This window comes from Simochromis diagramma, unplaced genomic scaffold (genome assembly GCF_900408965.1).
Source record: "Simochromis diagramma unplaced genomic scaffold, fSimDia1.1 OVJJ01000026.1, whole genome shotgun sequence".
Classification (NCBI taxonomy): Eukaryota; Metazoa; Chordata; class Actinopteri; order Cichliformes; family Cichlidae; genus Simochromis; species Simochromis diagramma.
In genome coordinates this window covers 3,066,877-3,084,972 of record NW_024386985.1, presented here as the reverse complement: position 1 = coordinate 3,084,972, position 18,096 = coordinate 3,066,877, and the positions used below count along the sequence as shown (strand labels likewise).

Below are 18,096 nucleotides of genomic sequence, written 5' to 3'. Positions count from 1 at the left end.
GTCAATGTGTGGAGAGGCGCATGGGCAGCTCATCAACTGCAAACAGGAACAATCAATCGCTTTATTAGGTTTAAGGCGCCGCAGGAGCAAATTGAATGCTACCAGTTAGAGTATCGTCTTATTGGCCTCAGCTGATGGTCGATGATGGGACGGTGTAACAGTGGCTGGCACCATATTGATTCTCTGGCGGCTTTGCGTGTAAGCTGTCACTTCACCGCTGGCGACCTTTAGGTTGCACAGTTGCAGCGTTTACGCAGAGACACCCCCGCATTTAGCCTGTCAGTCACTGCGGGGATGGAGGGTGGTGTCGTTAGGAGGATGCTGCGACAGCCGGACACGCACGGAGAGGTGGAGGAGTTTCACAAAAGACAAGTTAAAAAAAGAAAACAACCAAACTTAACAGTCGGCTGTAGTGTTTATCTAATGAGAATGAATTCATGGTTTGCAGCTTGCCTTATGACCGCAGACTTAAGATCTCGCTCAGTTATATATTTTTAATTTTCATGAGCAACGTCATTAAAAGGAGGATCCAATCAGGACAGGAGGAGGCCTATTTAGAGATTTATTTTAATTATGCAAGTAAAAATGCCACTTTGTCTGTCAAGCAGTATTACAAATATTTTAATAATACATCATAACACTTTACACATTCAGGGGCCAGTAAAACAAAAGTTAGAGTGACTGAGAAGCATTTCAGTATGTGTATTGATTTTTTTCTGCTTGGAATTCAGAACACAGTTATATTTAAATCCAAGTTTATCAGCTACTAAAGTGCCTGATTAACATAAGCCCATAACACTGCACAAGCTAAGAGGACAATGGGTCTTTTTGTGGATTTCTATATGATCTAAGCTACTATTACTATTCATCAATAAATAAATGTTAATATGAATTTTAAGCTTTAGTATTACTTTTATAATTTTGCTAAAATATCTCAAATTAGACACAACAGAGCCAAGTGCTGCACTCAGCAGTTCACATTGTTGTGCCGTAAAAATGGCTTAAGTGTCAGTGTCAGCATACGGGCTGTGACTGACCATCCCATCACAGATGGTGGGAATAGGATGGGAAGTATTGCATTGATTAAAAGCTGCAAAAGGACAACAACAAGGACAGCAGGTATGTATGAAGTCAGAGTATCACACTGAAAAATAAAACCCGTATCACCCGCACGTCACTAATGTTAGGTGGTCAGTGTTTAAGAGGGAGAAATACATTTTTTAAAAGAATAATTGACTTATCTTTGTGTTTGAGTCCCTGGGGAATTTGGGATTCTTCACAAATCCTTTCCCAGAAATCTACATCTTGAAAAATTGGTGCATATCAGCTTGTTGCAATGATGACCTCTAGTAAAGAAAACAAATAAAAACGCAAAAAATTAACTGGGTGCATAGAGGTCCTCTGTGTTTTGAAATATCCAGCTCTGGCAAATATCACACACTTAACCTTTTTTGGTGTGTGTGCGTGTGTGTGTGTGTGTGTGTGGCCAAGAGAAACCACAAGAGAATTGTTGGTTCAGTGAAGAACTGGTGGAAAGAAAAACAAACAGGGTGAATTTGACACCAGTAGAGAGATGTCTTAATTTTGTTCAGAATTGCTGCTGACACAGAAAACATCTGCTGATCCCAAAGTTTGTCCTTTATTATGTCGGATATCAAAATATGTTTTGCATCTTTTTTTTTCTGAATGTTTTAGAGTTTACCAATAGTGAGGCTGCGGCACTTGAATTTAATTTGGATTGACCCTCTGTGAGAGATGTTGGCACAACTGTTGAAGTAGTTTGCTAAACTCTGACCTCATAGCAAGCTGAGTAACACCCCCCTAACGTTAAACTTTACATCAGCTGACCAAAAGCTGTTCCGAGGAGTCTGACAGCGAAGGCAGACGCTATAAACGTGAATACAAAGTTATGCAATCAAATCAGAACCTTCCTGGCCAACATTTTTGTGAATATGTTAATATAGCCTCTCTGTTTAGCACTAAAACCCACTGAAAAATATTTAACAGATGGTTTATGACACATGTTGTTGCAATGTAGCTGTAATCACATATAGTATCAATAAACATGTGAGGGTTCTCTATAACCACACATTACATCATATGCATGACATCATATGTCATAAAAGCTGTTTTACACAAACAAATTCTTCAAAAAAAAAAAAAACTTAACTCGAAGGTCATTTGTTAGGCTTTTTTTGTGATTTTCAGCCACATCTAATTGCATCAGCAAATATAACAGACATGTTAATAAAGCCTTAAAAATATCCTATGTGTTTAGCCTCGTGATAAGCCAGTTATTCACCATTTATATTACTCTTATGAGTACTCTGAAGGCGTAAAATGAAGTGGTTTATTTAGCACGTTGACCCACTATTGATTTAACTCGACCTGGATACTGCAGTTGCCAGTTTAAAAGTTCAGACTAAATAACAGAAAGAACTCTTGACTGTTTGACATAATAAATAGATGAGTTATCAATGGCCCATCAATCTAAAAGAATTGTGTGCCAATGTTCACACCAATTATTCTCTTTGAGACCATATGGACAACCTAGTTCTCTGCTGTCAAACATTTTTCATTTTATGTGGTAAAATAAGGCAAAGATATGACAATATGCCGATGGGAAGCAAATTCCAATGGTAATTTAGATCTTTGAAGCTCTGGAATTAAAGGTTGGAGCGTTAACGCGACCTGACATTTAAGATGGAAACACTGTATATTATTTCAACTTCTACACATCACGCAATAACGAAACATGTGACATTCAAGTTCAGATTTGAAGTGCCCGTTAGAGTTATTATATGCCATGAAATTCTAAGATTGATACAAGGAAGAGAGTAAAATCTACTTTTATTCATCAAGCGTTAGCAACCTTGAAATTTGCAATTTTTTTGGCCTCCTATGAGAAACAAATATGCTAAAAATGTTAATGTTAAGTATATTTTTTAAATGTGTGTTTTAAAATCTCTTTTACTGCCATGTCAATTATTAAAGGAAAGCAGCGTCAATGCAAAGAGTTCTTCTGTTTGAGGTACATGATCAGAAATGCTTAGGGAGTGGAGAACACATTGATTTGAGTGTGTTCCAAACACAGGCTGGCCCTGACAAGGTTGTTATAACAGTCGGAGGGGTCTATACAATCACTTAATTACCAAAGCTGTCAGTCAAAGATGGTCGCTGCTGGCTCCATCTATGGCTGTGAGCGGCGTTCCACTCGCAGCCTCCCTGAGTGATTGATCCATGCTGATGGCATCGCAGAAATAATTACAACTCGTCTCCTGATGTGTGATTCCATACCACATTCACGCTTCACGAAGGTAATCGGGGGGATCAGGAGGGGTCAGTGCCATTTCCTATTACCTGAAGTCCAAGCAAAGGGGTAAAACAATGCAAACAGAGTGAGGCGGGGAGAAAAGACAGAAGGGAGGGGGGGGGTGAACAGAGGTGGACGGTAGACATTACGAATAGCCAAGGAAGCTTAGGTACACTTTGTCAAAATATGCTGTGATTTTTTTTCCCCCTCCAGAAACACCACATACTGCAACAGATTGACGGTGTCCAACACGGGGTAATGGAAATTCAGAACAATCACTGGGTCATTAAGCTGATTGGCATCACAATTGTCAAGCTGTTGGAGGCTAAATGGGGAGGAGGAGTGCAGCTCATTCACAAGACTCTGCTCTCCTGACAGAAGCAATTGGTGCCTGAAGTCACTTTGAAAACAGTGATGGAGTTTGGTTTTAAAATGTGTAGGTGTGCGAGCATTTCCACCTCTGCAGGGCGCATTGTGAAGAAAACTGATGTCTGATAACACTCCTATCATCTCCAGCCTTTAAAAGGTGTCAGTAAAACAGCAGAAATCTGAGCGTTTGAAGCATTTTGTTCTTTTTCCCTTTCCAGAGAAATTCAGTGTCAGACACACAATTAAGTCTCAATGCAATTTGTGATTTTCCTCATTTGGAGTGTCTACAGATTTGCACACATTTGCACCAATCCCTCTGAAAATCTCTCCCTTCTAATTTTGTTTAGTATTATTGTTGCTCATTCAACATGTCAGCGACTCTTCTCTTCATAGATATTAAGAATGAAGCGTCACTGCCTCTATATTAACTGACAGGGAAAAGAAGCCCAAATTGTGGAGTCTGTCACAGAGTTTCAGAGTGCTGTGTGGAGGCATTCATATTCACAGTGAAAGCATTAACCACTTTAACTGTTTCCCTGGTCTTGACACAGCATCAGGAGGACTGGCAAAAACACGGTGCATGTGTACCCATCCTTCAAATCCTGACAGCACTCAGTCGTCGCACCGTAAACAAACAAAAAAAAAAAAGAACATGCAGAGAACACAAACAAGACAATGTAAATCGGGAATCAAGCGAGTAAACAATGTACATATGGTATCTGCACCTGAAGGGACCATCCCATTCTCCTCGTGTTGCTGCGAGAGCAGGCAGAGAAGGGGGGGATGATGTCACTAATGAACCCTGCAAAATACGGCGGTGAATAATGAAACACAACACTGCATTTTGCAACAGAAAGAATAAAAGGTGAGATCATCAGCAAGCAAGGGAGGCAAGAGTGAAAGAAAGCAAGCAATGATTAAATGATCAAAAGCTGGCAGAGCGAGTCTATGTGTCACTGCAAGGCACACTCATCTACCCACAAGTGAAAGTTAGGTTTCAAGCACAGTGTAATTATAGCTGGGGATGTCAGTTTGACATTAATGCAGCCAGCAGAAATTCTCTAATTGGCCTCAGAGGAGAAAGTGAACCAGAAAATATATTAACATTTTAAAAAAGCATATTTTGCCTAATCCTTTCACTTTCCAACAATATTTGAAGACCAAAATGCCCCAGGCATGAGAATTTAAATGAGCAATTTTGTTTTTGAAGGAAACGGCCAATGAGACAGAAAATAGACTAAAGGGAAATCATTAGTGTATGAGAGATCCTGACAGGCTCGCCTTGCTGACTGGCTGGCCTGTCACTAGGAGTCTGTGTTCTTCAGCTCCACGCTATGAGCTAAGCTGATAACATGAAAAGACCCATAAACGTGCAGCCAGAAGTCAAAGCCTATTATCTAGAAATTCAAATGCGGGGGTAAGGATGAGCGAAAAAAAAAAAAAATTGGGAGGGGGAGTCATAGCTCTCTCTGTCTCCTGTAGGGGAAAACTGGCCAGATCGAGAGATCTTGTAATAGGCCCTGTTATCCGACACAAACGTGTGGCAGCAGCACTGCCAGAAAATATTGCAGCAAATCATAACATCACTCAAAAAAATGGGAAGATAAAAGCAGAAAGAACGTGGATGGCAACAAACTGCTTAAAGTTAGGGAGAGATGCAATGTCACATGTGCCCAGGCTGATGTGATATGACCGTATCAGAGAAACACAGCTAAGTGCAGTCAGGAGACGTTAGCCCAGTCCCCCAGTGATGAAGCAGCTGAGGCAAGCATCGCCCCTGGCGTGGGACTGCAGGGCAAACTGCTCAGGCTGGAGAGCCTTGCCCTTTTGAAACAAAACAGAGAGGAATGGCCAGGGGAAGCTAGCTAGCCTCAGCAAAAGGGGCCAGGTTTATTTCCTCCAGCAATAAAAAGAAAAAAGAATGATTGAGAAGACAGAGGAAAGTGAGAACAACAACAGATCTCAGAGCCTGCGTCTCTTTTTGTGCGACAACAAAGGGCATATGATATTCCAGCCTTCCTTACAGTTGGCTGGTCAGAGGTTTCTTCTGGCACCTAAACATCCACTTGCTTTATTCTGCTCACAATCATACAAGGACTCCTTGCCAAGGTATAGGGATTTCACTTTTTTTTTTCTATAAGGCTGTTACCCTGAACACAGCAATTTAATCAGGCCCTTTGATAAACATTTGACACGAAGCAGTGGGCTTCTGTCTCTGCTGCCTACAGCCCAGGGCAAGAGATTGAGACTGACGAATTTTCATCCACAATTTTCTCTATTTTAACTCCACCTGTCAAATAGCATGCCAGTCAGTGTGACACAAAGATGGGGGAAATCAAAGCCTCTCTCATCTTAAAGGAACACAGGCGAGCAGAGGGCTACAAGTTTAGCGGGGATTACAACGGCATCCAGATGATGAGCAGATGCAAATCAGCTCACAGAAATTGAATTTTTGGGGGCATGAATTAAAAATGAAGATAAACAGGGACATAACGATAATCACCAATCAGTATTTAGCTCATATTGTATTCGCAAGCAGCACAAAACACAAGCACAATCATCACCTTGAGCAAAATGTCAAAAACATCCCAAACCCCTCCCTGCTGGAGATACCTACTCAGCTATCAGCCCTCCCTCTTCTCAACAGTCATTTGCAACAAACATCTAACTAGAGGAAACTACAAACTACAAAACCATTTGACCCTGAAGCACAGAGTATAGAGCAGCCCTTCCTCACCCAATGGAAGCAGGCTCAGGTCACCAGGGTCAACACCTTCTTCACTGAGCCTACAGCAGGATGGAAGCGGCAGACCCGTGGAAGCATCAGGGGACTTAGCATGGCCTGAGAGCTTTGTGGACCAGCAGCAACCCTCCCCAGAGACCATGGAGGGAATGTGGGCTACAATCTTGCAACACAAGCAGCAAATCTAAATGCAAAATGTGATTATCTATTCATTAACTCCCATAATTGAGGTGAGCAGCTCTTACTTACTAGACTGTCATTGAAGCAGCTCTTATTTGCCCCTCCGGAGCCAGCCTGCGATGTAACAGCAAGAAGCAAAAAAACATCACATACAGCATTCCAGAGGCATCAATGCTGAGAATTAAATGATATGACCTCTGGCTATAGCATGGCCTTCAAATCTAAATCCCTACCTGACCAGCAAGAATCATCCTCCTTTAGTCATTCCTCCTGCATACCAAACATGTTCTGTACTGAATCACATCTCCATGAATCTTTTGATTCCTTTCAATCAGTTTCAAGGACTGTAAACAATGGAGCCGCGAATATGATGGGGAAGTAAATCTACCTCAGCTCAATTAAGGAGCTGCCCTGCAGTCTCCTGCGGCCCTGAGAGATAGAAGCTATAATTAGAAGAGGGCAGTAAACTTGCAGACATTATTGATGATCCGCTCCTGACACCTTCCTCGTGTTAGCATTAGCATTTTCCCTGAGCTGGGGCTCATGTCAAGAGAGGCTGGTCTCTGAGAGTCCGTGTCAGCAGGGGGGCTATATACGAGCTACACAGCAAGGCCACATTATGGCTGCGGAAAAGAGGAGAGAGAGAACGAGCGAGAGAGACACCTGGGCTCTCCTTCAGACCCCTCTTAGTGCTCGTCCACCTGATGGGAACACGGAGACTTGGCTGTTCTCCCTCTCATCAATACAGCAGGGCTCTTTGTCAGTAATTTGCAATAAGTGTCCACGCCACATCTTAAGGGACCTGGAAATCATTACTGGCTGAGGCCCTACTCTGCTACTAATTGGATGCGTTGGGCCTTATCAACTGAGGATTTTCCGAGACCTTTGACAGATACCAATTCGAAAATCATTGTTCAGTTGTCAATTTAAGAGACCGTTAAAAGAGCTTATTTTAATTTTAATTGGAACTTCCTCCTGCCTTCACAGTGAGCCGTGAGGATTAAAAATGAGCTCGGGGCATGTGTGTACGTATGTGTGTGTTGATACTCCCGTAGAAGAAGAGGTAAACTATGCAGGTTAAATTGACGGGTAACAGTTCGGACCAGCGTACAAATGAAGACAGCATGCATGCACATTTAGTTTACAAGAATCTCACAGCCTTCCTGGGACTTCATCATCAACATCAAATAAGTCGGAATCTGAGCGGCAAAGCTCCCAATTAAGCAAAAGCCGCATCCGCTTAAGATGTTTGTGCGAGTGTGCCATGACCATCATCGATCACCCCCCTGTAAACTGACCGGCTGATAGCGCTGCCCTAACATATTTATGTGCTGCACTCTCTCGATGACCCTGAATTGAAACACTCTCTTGGTTTTAATAAGGCCTGGGAAGCCTCAGCCCTGACTAGATATGCAGTTACGCGAGGGAATAGCTGCGAATGCAGGCACATGAGGCAAAAAAGCTAATATGCATAAACAGGCGCATGGCCGGGATGAGCCGCTCGTGGTGACACGGCCACCCAGGAGCGGAGGCCACGAGGCTGAGGGCGACAGGCAGAGGCTTGGCAACGAAAGGGAAGTGAATTGTTTTGACACCGCTGATGATTTAGGATGCCAGCAATCTCTTTTTTAAATCATGGTGACTTTATTTGTGCAGTCAAAATCTCACCCCAACATAAGACTGAAGAACACAGCGGGGTTCACACAGAAGCTTCATAAAACTGCGCAGTGTTTGAGAAAAAAAGATAGCAAGCCGTGTTTTTATTTTTTTAAGTAAATAGAGCTGTCATTTGATAATAAACCCAGCATTAATGTTAATTCTCCCATCCAGTATTTGCAGTATTAGAGGCTTAGAGCAGAAGAGCAATACTGTTCAGAGGGTAAAAAGTCTCTAATTAAGGACTAGACAGGAGGAAAATTGCCAAGGTATAAAAGAGCTCCCCCCCCCCCCCCTTCTCTCTCCTGCTTTTTCACAACCATGTCTCTGGGAGCCGGCGTTGTGTTTGCCGGCTGTTTTACTCGCTGTCAGAAAGGATTTGAGGCGAGGAGCCATCTAAGCATGCGTACGAGAGGATTCATTTGACCTCATTATACATCAATAAAGAAGGAAGCCGGTTTACTAAATATCACCATGCTGCCCACACTTCATGTCAGATCAGGCAGGAGTGTGCTAAAAAGATGATTCCAGAAACGTCTGGTGAAGAGGGAGAGAGAGGGAGAGAGAGAGAGAGAGAGGGAGAGAGAGGGAGGAAGAGGGGGGTGGGGGGTGAACCCTGACTAGCCAGGAGGGATTCTGACAAGCACAGGAAAAAAGCAGATACGCAAAGCCCTGTTTAAGAGCAGAGCAACTGAAGAAAAAGATTTATGCTTTTAATTAATGGCAATTAAACCATGCCTGTTGGGCTGGCCTATGGCAATTGTTCTCAGTAAAAAGGAGGCCGAGCTGGTGACAAGCATTTGAATCCACTAAGTTCTACCAAGGGAGCTGACACTGCAGGCATCAAACCTAAACTAAATCAATAAAAGAATTAAACTTTTATAAATTGCATTTTGACAACTATCAGATAGCGCTAAGCTTTGATATTACGAATTCCTCCGAGGTGATGCAAACAAGGAGAGGCACACTTAGAGATCCAAACAATCAAAGGGTCTCGTTAGCATGTGCTGTCAGATGCGGCAGTGCTATTAATTACTACAAATTAATGTGACTCTCTCCACCTCTGCTGATTGGAATGATAATCAAGCTCGGCTCTGCACGGGGAACATATGCAACCCTGCCAAAAATAATAAGGACAGAAACCAACATACGCTCCTCTATGGTTGTGTTTACAAGACCAAAATGCTTGTTGCTTTATCCTGCAGCCACACACATGCACACACACACATACATATGCAAAGCTGCACCGCTTTTTCTAATTCGCTATGTTTTTACATACGTGTACATAATGTGATTCTCCATTTGATTTTTCAATGAAGCCCTATATCAGTTGCATAGATAAACAACACTTCAAGGTTGCTGATCATTTACAGCTCCTTTCCTGACACACACACACACATACACTCACACACATGCATCTATTTGTAAGAAGAAAAAGTAGCAGTTAAACTGAGCAATATGTGTTCAGACAAATGTAGGCGTGACACTGTCTTGAAGAGAGACAAAAAAAATAATAAAAAAATGGGGGGTTAGTAGGAAGTGCTCAAAGCTGGCATGACAGCTCAAACCTCCTGTCACTTAAATCACTGTTCATATCTGCGCATCACGAATCCAGAAACGCATCCAGCATCGCAGCGACATCGTGCTCCCGAGTGCCAACAGGCTTTCTAAATGAGACTGAAAGCAGTAATTACTGTACGCCCCCACGCTAAATTGTTTACCATGAGACTGATCCAGCTTGCTAGTGCTGCTTACTCACCCAATTTTTCATCCTTAATATCAAACATCTTTCATGGCATTCAGCTAACACTAATGCACTGGAGCTCACACCAGGCTAATTTGTTCAGCGGTTATGTATTATTCATAATTATTCAATGCATTTTCAGAGTGATTTGCAAATTCTATCAGTATACTTAAGTTTACACACATAATACAAAATGTAAGATTTTATGTTTCCCTACAAGACACAATAGCTTTAAGGGAAATACATTTTACAGAAGTTGGTAATGTAAATTTAATGGCACAGATAAATGGATATTCTGCCTTGTGAGCGTTAATATGTGGAAATTATTTTAATAACTTTAGACAGTAGATGCCCAGCAAAGCATTTTAAGGGAACGATACAAAGCGAGGCGGCGTGATGAACTGCAGCGGTGATAAATATCTTCATTCTTTATTGGCAGGTGATTCTTATCAGTGCCACAGAGCAGCAGCTGGCCTGAATGCATTTGGCCTTGTTGATGCTACCTTAAAGTGTAGCTTACATGATCTCGTTGCCAGACTCCACCTGGCTTCGGCAGCCCTCTGACCCCGGCCTGATCAGCGAAGCACCCCTGAGGACCCTAATCGGGACTTGACGGCAACTGGGAGCGTGTTATCGGCTGTTGTTTGTGTGTGCGCATGACGGGTAAAACTGCAACCAGTCAAGTGGGTAAAACAGGGCCTGTCAAGGTTCCAGCAGATGAAGCTAACCTCTCCTCATTTCCAACTGAGGAACAGGACGGGGATGGAGGCGCTGGTTTCAGATTACTTTTTATGCAATTCTCACTCTCTGATCTCAAGTTAAAAGACAGTGTCGACACTCTTAAGAGCATGCTCAACTCTTTTGTGCATAATATGCCTAAAATTCAGGTCATCTGTTGTATTTTTAATTTCTGACAAAGTCTTCCACCTTCATGAAGAAATATGTAAAACAAAGGCCCAACGCTGTGCTCTGTGATTAACCTGTTCCCATTGTCACAGAGGTATTTTAAGAGTCATGAAATGCGCTCCAATGCAAATTAATCCTGCAATATTAAGAATAGAAGCTATAGACACATGTATAATGATACCTTCTAATAAAGAATGTATTGCATTATATGTAACCTCCTTCTCTGATTTTAATGCTTAGCATTTATATGCAGTTAGACCTCATTATGATAATTTGATATTTTGACTGAATGGCTAGAGGCAGGATTATAAGAGAAGTCTGTTTTAGAATGTTAATGTCTGCCTTTGAAACTAATGCATGTATTTATTGATTTTTCACTTCTAAATCTATCCTTCTTAAGTTGTCATGGTTTAGTTGGAGGGGGTGGGGGAGCGACGGGAGGAGGGGTTCTTTTTTAACAAAGTGGTCAGGGCCTGAAGTGAGCAATGTAAGCTATGCGTAATCATTAACAGCGAATCCTTCACAATCGTGTTTTACGCCTCATCTTTGTCTTTTCTTTTTTTTTCCACCCCAACTTCAATGTCACATTTCACAGATGTAGTATTAGCTACGAGACACAAGCACAGGCAGGAACGAGGGAGGGAAAGGGTGGAGAAAAACCTGGCGGAGGAGAATCTGAGAGACAGATTAATGCCTTGCTGGTACTTCAGTGTATCAGGACAAGGATTACGGCGGTAACAGCTGTGCCCATGAGTCCCCTGACTGAGAAGAATTACAAGTATTATCACCTACATCATTAAAGTAGGGTTCATAGATGTGGAATGGCTTCAATCAATTCATCCCCAGATAACACCGAGCCAGCTGGACCCCCTGCGTGAGAACTTGACTTAATTGGCCAGTAAGTGGTGGGGAAGGGTGCGTGCTATTTGATCAAATTACAGGGGCCCTGACTAAGGGATTACAATTTTCAGATGACTGCAGAAGGAGGTGATCTGCGATGGAGACAGACTGTGGGTCGGGTCCACAGTTAGCGCGGGCCCGTATAAAGCTGTCCGTAGCTAAGTGTGAGGCCAGTGAAAAATGGTGGCCCACTTGGCACTGGGGAAGGGGAGGAAGGAAGCAGTATCCAGGTCAGCCGTTTGCTTGGGGAAATATACTCATTCATCATCCCCCCTTGGCCTCATTTCTGGCTGGCGATACTTGTAAACTAATAAGTTCCTTGTGCTATTTAGTTAAGATCCTTATTCTACAAATTCACTTACTTTTACTTTATTCAGACAGGAAAGTGGGGAGTGAAAAGATAAAGGAAGGTACGACCAAAAGAAATAATGAATTCCAAAAACTAACACTACCAAAAGCATTTGGGACATCAGTGATGTATTTATCCGTCTTGAAAATCGGGATTTTGATTCTCACAGAATAGAGGGGCACCCCCTGTGTTGAACTTCCCAGATGATTATTCAAATGTTTAATTAGCATTCAGATGTATGGTTAGGCTCTTGTGGCTATAATGCATACACAACTAAATCTGCTCCAGTAACCATAAAACCAGCCAAAAGAATTGGAGAGATAACAAGAATTTAAATTAGTTAAAATGCCAACGCTTCGCTGAAATTACCTCTTTGCAATATTCATGGGTGAAATGGCTTGGCTGAAAGGCATTTTCATTATCATTATTCCTAAGTAGAGTACAATTTAGTCATCAGTGCCCAACTCAGCTCCAGTTTTTCAGGGTTTTTTTTTTTTCCAGGGGTGGGAGGGAATTCACCTTTACAGGACATGAGGGTAAAGAGACTCTAATTAGTTCTGGGGCACTAAAGGCAACAGAATATCTTTTTAAAAAGGGGTGGGGGGGGGTTGGACTGGACTCTGTTTACAAAACAGGATTCATGATGCAACCGCAGAGTGCGTGTTCGTGAGTGTGCGTGTGGAAAAAGAGTGGAGAGTGAGTCTTCGTGGCCATTTCTCAAGATAATTCCATGCTGGAGAGCATGTTTGTCATCGCTGTTATAGTGTGGTGCACATTAATTCTAGTTTTTGCCGTAGTGTAATTCTGGCAAAATGAGCGGCCCTCCAGGGGGCCCTGCATGTCGACTAACTACTGGACAGAATTAGACTCCACAGTGCCTGCTATTCATAATGTCATTAATATAAAGGCAATTAAATGAGTTTTTAACCTCCAACCTCTTATCGTTATTAATGAACAAGCGGATGGAACAAAAACCCACCGAGATGAAGCTGGTAATTATCTTTTGCATCAGGCCTTTGAAACAGGTTTGAAAATTAAAGCTTAGCGAATGAATTGTTAGGGTTTGTTTCCAGGCAAACCCAGAGGGAGATGATGTGGTTTAATTTAATCACATGATGTCATACCAGGCGGGTTAATTAGATGGCTTTTTACTGTCGCTGGGCTCCTCGGTCGACGCGCTGGCATCCTCGAACACACGCAGTATTTCCACCAACTATCAAACTGTCAAACTGGTCATTAGCGTCTCATACTGTTTCACTGTATGTCGCAATAAAAAAAATCGTGTATGATCAGGGTAATTAAAAAAAGTATGGAGACAGAGTGCCTGAAGGTCATGTGTCTCGATATGCTCATTATGGCTTTTTTACTATAATTATTATGTAAGTGATTGTGCAGCTCAGCCAGTGTTAACAAGTTCCTAACACGCTGACATTATGAAGCACACAGGGTGAATTTCACACGTAGAGAATGAAATGCTGCTCTTCGGCGGCAGCGATTCATTCAGAGGGAGAACGTTTGAGAAAGCGCCACAAAACTTGTTTCATCAAAGCAAAAAAGCAGCGCAGAAAGGACAGGTTCTTGTTCTCTAGCCCTCCCTGCTCCCCAGACGGCGTAGGCAAAGGTCAGAGGTCATTGTCACTGTGTACCCACTTCTGCAAACAGCTCATTAGTGAGTCGGCAGTCTCACCGTAGACAGCACTCTTGGGAGAAGGGTCACGTTGGTACCTGCTCCACGCCCCGTTTGTTTAGAGGTCTCTTTAGGGACTGCTCCATGATTTCCTCACTCCTGCTTCTTGTTTAATTAATAATTAACTCATGTCAACCGCTTGTTTACTCACATGGGGTGACAAAAAGGGAGACGAAGATGCTGCAATGCAATGACAAGGACCTTTCGCATTTATTTGTGAAAACTGAACTCTTCTGGTTTTGTAATTAATACCGTTTCGTTATTAAAAGCACATAAAATCTTTCATTTAAAATCAAAAGAATTCTTCTTATGAAACATATGAATACACGCAGCCAAATGCAGCTGAGCTGAGTCTCGCTTTAATCTCACAATTTCCAGTCTCACATGGTTCTCAAATTGGAATACATATGAAGTGTGATATTTCACAAGTCCTTGGACTGCTAACTAAGCTGTCAAATGGGTAAACTGCTCTCCATCTCGCTGACAACAATCTGCAAATGAGCTACAAGCAATTTACTGTGATTATTCTGGCAAATCAGTCAAGTTGGGTTTTTTTCCCCCTGCAATCAGTCTGTCTCTGAGAGGAGGACAGAAAGGCTACCCATCAAAGTCTTCACCTTAGCTCATTTGGTTAATGCATTTGTTTGAAATCTGAAAGTTATTCAGCAATCATGACAATTACTGGTGAAATGAAGAGAGACAGGGGTCAAAGCCTGACGTCTTTATTATGGTTGTCTCCGATTGCAGAAGGCACTGCCGTGGTGGGAGCGCCGAGACTTGACAGTGTATAAATCTGTCTGTCTGAAGGTCAACAGAAGTGAAGAGGTTCCCCAACCCCATGACCCACAGGTCTGACTTGACATCTCTATCTATAGTCTGTGCCCATGACAAAGGCACAGCTGACAGATAGAAAGAGAAAATAAAAGAGCAGACTCCGCTTCTGATGATGACCTGAAAGGTATCTGTTGAAGGAGGATAATTGCATGGTTAAATGTCAGTTCTGTGGCTGATTCTGTATGTTTATGATGTCTGAAATATTTATGCTGATGTGTTTCCCACTCTGTTGGAATATATTTTAATTACATAGCAAGCCTACATTGTTGACCAGCAGTAGAAAGTAACCAATTCTAAGCAGGTTGCTTGTGCTTAACTTTTTCATTTCATGCAACTTTACATCCCCATTTCATTTCAGATAGATACAGTTTATTTTTTATTCCATTGTTTTTGCTCTGGTTACTGGTTACTTTGCACATTCAGCTACATTCACAACTTAATTTTCTTAAATATGATGCATTTCTATAAGTTGAAATTGTCCCCTCTTAACTGAAATATGCTTATTATTGCATTAACAATAACAATGTAATTCCATAATAACCGAACAGGGGGCAATTTTGCTTAAAAACATGTCATTGTACTGACAGTACATCTGTGCTTTTCGCTAAGTAACATTTTGAATGCAGAACATTCTGTATTCTTTTACTTGCCTTATTATTTTTATGAAAGTGCATAATGTGAAGGCTCGATCCACCGCTGGCAGTAGCTAAATGTTAACCTTAACTGGGGCTGGGTTATGCAGTCAAAATCACGATCATGCTGAAACATACAGTCAATGTCCAGTGTACAAGGCACACTACTATAGCTTCATTACATATAGTTTATATTACAGTTGTCTTAGTATAAAGTTAATTGTGACACTGCTAGCAAAATAGATTTTTAAACCTTATTCCTGATATATGATTTAGCACTGTAGTCACAGGGATGTGCAGAGTTTGAATATTGTAGTACAGGTACAATATTTAAATGACGAGGTCTTACTATGAAAAAAAAAAAAATTTGTATAGAAATATAATCGTAACATCACAAATTGGTAAAGTTACAATTGAATCCAGGTATTGGACTGCAATAGACTGTACAGGTACAAAGCAATATACATGATGAAAAGTTGTTGTTTTTTAAATAAATTGGCTAATTTTAAAAGAAATATTCTAGACTGATAAAAGAAATTACACTTTCTCACCATGAAGTGGTACTGAAATGTCAGCTGGTTATTTAAAAATGAAACATGGAGGTCAGTTGTCGGCCTTCAGGAGTCCTCATCCTGGTTAGATATATTTGAGAAATCGTTGATTAATTGCAACCCCGCTAAAAGTAGAAAGTGTCCTCTGATGTTAGTGACCGTATCATTTTGCCAGTGCATGCGTCTGGCTCAAGCCCCCGTGGCTCTGATGGCTTTAATTGACTGTCTCGCTTTGATTAATGATCACATGTTAAACATGCACATTGTGGACATTCTTACACAGATGTGGAGGGCAATTTGAGGGAGCGAGGCCATCTCTGGAGAAGCACTTATCTCTGACTGTGAGCTCAGCATTTGGGATGAGATGAAAGAGAGGAGTACCGCTCTGGTCTGCAGGCCCCAGAACCGACCTACGCTGCATCACAGTGACATTGAGGATATTTAAAGAAATGGCCTCCCCCCACTGGGCCTCAGACAATAGCAAGGAAATTCTGCGGTATGATAGAAGATTTAAAAAAAATAGAAACGCTAACAGATACTGATTTTTTTGTCTTGAAACTGGAGATAAATGGTGCCAATAAATCAATTTAAAACTCAAACTGGTATTTTACCTCAAAGCTACAGTTAGTGTCCACGAAAATCCCCAAACACTGTCAAGTTATGCATGCGATCACAGTCCTGTGATTTCCAACATGCTTCCTTTTGGTTACTGCTGCACATTACAAAGCTCACCACTGATCTAGGCTTTAAGGGACTAAGAGATTCACTGCAGTGACAGTGTTTACACAGTGGGGTCTGCATGGCAGGGCTCTGTATGGAAGCACAAGCCAGCATCAATCAACCAAGCACCAGGCAGCCACCAGCCATCAGGACCAACCACTGTTCAGACTGATTATCAGAGAAGCTTTACATCTTTAGCCCAACCCCCTGCCCCTTTACCCCACCTCCTGATGACCAACAAGGCTTGGCAGGCTGCAGCTGAAATGTCTTGGCCAACACAACCAAGGACCCACCATTACCAGAAGCCGCGCAAACACCAAACAATTTGACCCTGTTTGCCGAGGGGCAGTTGAAGCAAAGTGCAAGAAAAAAGCAACCAAAGAAAAAGCCCTTGAAAGCGAGAGGTCAGTATTGGAGCATGTGATTGAGCTAATTGAAATCAACATCCATGATTGGACACACAAGCTAGGGCATTTGGCAGCACATCTCATGCCAACATCAGTCACCATTCGACGCTGCCCTGCCGGCAGAGAGGGCAGCCTGCTGAGGAGTGGCATGGGTCGCATGCCTGTCACGGTTTTAAAAAAAGAGAGGGATCACAGACGGGCTACTGTAACATCACCGCTGCTATGTGCGCCTATGTCAGCCCTGCTTCGCAAGGACATCATATATATATATATGGATCAGAGGGAGCTCTGGGCCTGCAGCCCGGGTCGAGGCTGGACTGAGTGTAGAGCACTCTCACCTCCCAGCAGGCTGCTTTGGGCCAGTGTTAATGGTGGCTGCTCTACAGAGCCATGCCAGCCCCCCCATACACCCCCTGCAACTCTACGCTAGCCCAAGGCGGCACACATTAATGCCACACTAATTAGCGAAGGAGCTGACCAACCAATTATGCACAGTTCAGTCAAGATTCAGAGGTTAAAGGTTAATCTAATGCTGCATGACATACCTCAACATGATTTAATCTACAGTATGAATGAGACAGCCGTATATGTAAGTGTGTTAGTGGTTGGCATAAAGGGGTTACATACAGTCCCCTAAACCTACTTTCCACACCCAAACATTTTCAGCTCAGTAATTCAACCTCAAACCCACTTTAAGCTGTGCAGAAGCCATCATGGGAGCAGTTTGCGCAATGATTTAGCAGTCAGATCGTGTAGCGTCTGGCAGTATGTTGTGTTTATGCAGGATGGAGAAATTGTTTGTTACATAAATTACACAACAAAAGCTGAGTTGCCAGCAGCAACCTCCCGGTACCAGACAGTCTCTATTTGAAATTTTAAGCTGCACTGCGATTATTACAAACTAGATTAGTTTAGTTATTGTCTGCTTCACATTCAATACAAATACACAAACCAATACTCGTCTAAATCAGAGATCTTATTAGTGAGATGCATTATTTCATTGCCGTCTTCTTATTGTCATTATAGCTTTGAAAAAAAAGAGGATATCAGCTTTATTTATCAGTCATTACTTCATTTACGGTAATGAACTATAGCTGTAAAAATA

General features: G+C 42.1%; 1 long non-coding RNA gene across 2 annotated transcripts in view; it reads right to left on the bottom strand.

Annotated features, from left to right (window-relative positions):
- Positions 1 to 376: 376 nt before the first annotated feature.
- Positions 377 to 18,096, bottom strand: part of LOC120738920 — a 48,473-nt gene continuing 30,753 nt past the window's right edge. The window contains exon 4 of one of the 2 annotated variants that reach the window (XR_005697078.1): positions 377 to 3,360. This is a non-coding gene — a long non-coding RNA (uncharacterized LOC120738920). Of the gene's footprint in view, positions 3,361 to 14,047; positions 14,810 to 18,096 lie in introns of those variants that run through there. The other variant, XR_005697079.1, reaches the window with a different exon arrangement.